Genomic DNA, 3,714 nt, shown 5'->3' with positions numbered 1-3,714 from the left:
TCATGAAGTGGCTCTGCAGTCTGCAATGCCTGGGCAGATTACATAAGGCAAACATCTATTTTTTGCAAGGGAAGGATTGTCTCTTGCTGCCCTTCACCCTTCTCAAGCAAGTCTACTGCATTTTAGATTATGAACTCTTTTGGGGGCAGGAGGTGTGTCTCAGTACTGCCAAGCCAATGTGTTCAGCCTCTCAAAACTTGCCTTACTTCTTTATGATGTTCTGTTTGCCTTTCTCAAATATTCCCTACAACTTCTAGAGTTAGAAGCCTCCTAAATAACTAGAAAGTTCTTGAGTAATAGGCAGCCAGAAAGCTGAGATTCTTTTGTGGTTTCTTGAGTATGAGTTGGGTCACTAAAAGAACAGCAAATGTGATGGTAGTCAAAAGAGAATAGTGGAAAATTTGCACCCGGAGGACCACCACTAATAAGAACGGCATCTACTACACTATAAATGTTATGAAATGGAAATAATAATAATAAACCACGTAAGAAAGACATAATGCAGGCTAAATTTCATGTCACTTTATATGCAGTCTTAGGCAGTAAAATTTCTTCAGTACTTACTCTGTTTACATCAATTTTTTCCACGTTTGCCAAATGTTTATTCTCTCCTGAGGTTTCAATGAAACTCTGAGGTGTTATTAAGCAGCTTAGATGTACCCTTTCGTTTATACTTGCAGAGAGCAGTTTAAGGCTTGTTACAAAATGATAGAAGTGTAGAATTAGTGGGAGATTGTTGACTCATCCAATGCTAGTTCTGCTGTGCATTGTGCTAGGATATGAAGCAAATTAAGGCACTATTTTGTATCGTCCTCCTTAATGAATTCTCAGGATAAAATCACCATGTTCTTTTTGTTTTGCATTTCTATTTAAGGACTGCTGGCGGTGTGGTAGAGGGCTGACAAATGGTACAGGTCTAAGGGGGCAAGAACACATACTACCGAGGTCCTGGTCCAGAGCTCTGAAACGGTATGATCTGCTGAGAAGGCGATCAGAATTTTGATACTCTGAAGTATAATTTTCCTGTTGTTTTGTTACTGCAGAGCATGGCAATATGAATGAGATACAGCTGGAGGAATTAAAAAAAAAAGATAATTGAAAATTTAATACAAAATAGGTAACAGAGAAAAGATTGAGTGATCACTTGATCATTCAGTGCAGGTGTGTATTGAGATTAACCCTGACTGTACTGATCCTCACTGCAGTTCTGTGATGCTGCATCATCCATGTCCTCACTGCAGTATCAGAACAAAGTTGCATCCTACTGAAACTTAGGAATGCAGGAAATTATGGCAGGGAAATGGATTTAATATCAGGACTTGTCATTTCTTTCATGCCTCTCCCACATCATTTCAGACAGCGATCACCGCTGAGACAAATTAATAATACTCCTTTTATGGTGTATTTCAATGAAAAATCTTAAAACACTGTGTATGCATTAAGTCACAGAGCGTTATTACATGACCTGTAAAGTAGGTAAGCTTTTATCCAGAATGAAGCAAAGAACACAAAGTGACTTTTTTAAGGTTGCCTGGAAGATACATAACAAAACTGGAGGCAAAATCCAGAGTCCTAACTTTTGCTTCCTGCCTCCAACTATGGTCCCAAACATTTTGATGGAGGAAATGTAAGATAGAGGTAAGGCAATGAAGAGGGTGGATAAGATAAATGCAGAGGTGATGCTAGTTTGTGCCCTGTATATGTTGTTCGTCCTTCATCAAATATTCCACGTTTACCTCACATTAGAGTTATTCCTCTGCAGTTCCTTAATGCCAGTTAGGATCTGGCATCTAGATTTTCCAGCCTGTTCCTTCCTTAGAAATATTCCTTGCATTTTTCCTCTCTTCAGTTTCCCTCCATCTTCCAGTTTCATGGAGAAATAGATACCAGCACAAAAAAAAAAAAAAAAAAAAAAAAAAGTGGGTTACTAAGAATTCATTAGCATCTCAGATCAAATTCCTCTGGTTTTCTGAAGAGCTGAGCAAACCTGTCAGAGTATAACTGGTGCTCTTCCTTTCTGCTGCTTTTTAAGATGCAATGTTCAGCCGTAAACAGATGGGAACCTGTCAGCACAACATGGAGATAATTACCCATTGGAGCCATGGGAAACTTCATAATAGATAGGAAGTTACTGCAGCCAATACCTCTCTGCTTCATGGTCTTACCTGTTTTCTCAGGCTAAGCATGTTCGTAGGCCTTATTCCTTTCAACAAACGCCAGGGAAACCCCCTGTTTTCCCATCTGGGAAAAGGTAATGGGTTTTTAGGTCCCCCTTTGTCAAAGCATGGAGATTTGACCACAATAAGTAACTGAACTTTTCCAATTGTGTCTTCATTGTAAGAGTTTACATAGCTCTGCAAGAAACCAAGGAGGGGATCAGTCTTTGCTTTCGTTATGGTCACGAGTCTAGTGGTATTTCAGAAACTTCACACAGATCCAGTATTGTAGTAGAGTGGTGGGAGTTTTGTTCGCTCCTGGGCTTTCTTTGGAAATGTAAAACCAAGAACATGTTTACTGGCTGTTAAAAGGAGTAGAGATTTTTTTTTTCCAGAATAGGATGGTGAATCCTTAAGCCCCTTACCATACTTCAGTTTGGAAATTTTCATTCTGTGTGTTTGAATCTCTTCAGCTGCAATTTCTCTTTGCTCATATGTTAAATTATGGTCTAATGTTTCTTTGCGCTCTACTCTGCTGTGTTCTACATCAGCATTTGATGCATTTCATTGAGCCGTATGGTGATACCTTACAAATGTTATTTACTCAAGGATCTGGCATCCTTCTGGATGTAAGATGCTGTAGTAATAGAATAATCATTGTTGAAGTATTTTTTGCAGTGGATGGGGGAAGTGTGCATGTAGGTTTATGGGAAGCCAGCCCACTTGTGATTTACATTGTTACTGGAAAACACCAAGTCCTTCAAATGCAAACATGTTGATCTTGTTTAAAAGCATTGTTTCTATTTTGTGAAGGTTTAGAAACAGCTGAATTCCCGAAGGATTTTTTTATTAGGAACACCTAACACTGAGAAGAGTGTTTTCTTAACATCTCCTCCACTTGTACTGGACTGTCTCACATCTGCTTGATAAAAGGTTCCTGATTCATTACTGACTCAAGTTCACACAAAATCAGAGGCAGTTCCTCCAAGTTGCAGAGCAACTCCACAGAAGTCAAAGAGGTTATCCTGCAAGGAGAGGAGAAGCGCCTGGCCTGCCATAGAGGCACTGAAATACCAAGGCGGAGCAGTAACCAGGGTTGTCATAAAAGTTAGAGAAATTAACTTGACTTTCAAGCTTCCTTCTTACTCTTTATTGCTGCATGCCTCAAGTTAAGTAGTCACTTGTCCTCAGAGCCAAACTTTGTGGCCCAGGCTGTTTCTTGGCAGTTCAAATGCAAATTCATGCTTCTTTACTGGTTCTGTGAGGAACCTCCAGGGCATCACATACATCTTCTGCCAATAGCAGGAGCCAGAAATATATTTTCATTCCTCTGTGGACTGTTGGGCACATCAATTTATGCCCACCTCCTTCAGCCAACAGTAGAGAAAAGGGTGAAAGAATTAAGAGTCTCACTGTGGATTTGCTTATTATTCTGTAGGTCTGTGGGCTGATGGACTTAAAAATCCTTTTACAGTGAATTGGAGTCATTGAACTTACCCTCAACAGCAGGAACCAGGAGCTAGCAGGTATTGGCATGCAGCTTGTCACAGAGAAGGAA

The sequence above is a fragment of the Rhea pennata genome, chromosome 26 (assembly GCF_028389875.1).
Source record: "Rhea pennata isolate bPtePen1 chromosome 26, bPtePen1.pri, whole genome shotgun sequence".
Lineage (NCBI taxonomy): Eukaryota > Metazoa > Chordata > Aves > Rheiformes > Rheidae > Rhea > Rhea pennata.
This window is presented reverse-complemented; position numbering follows the sequence as displayed.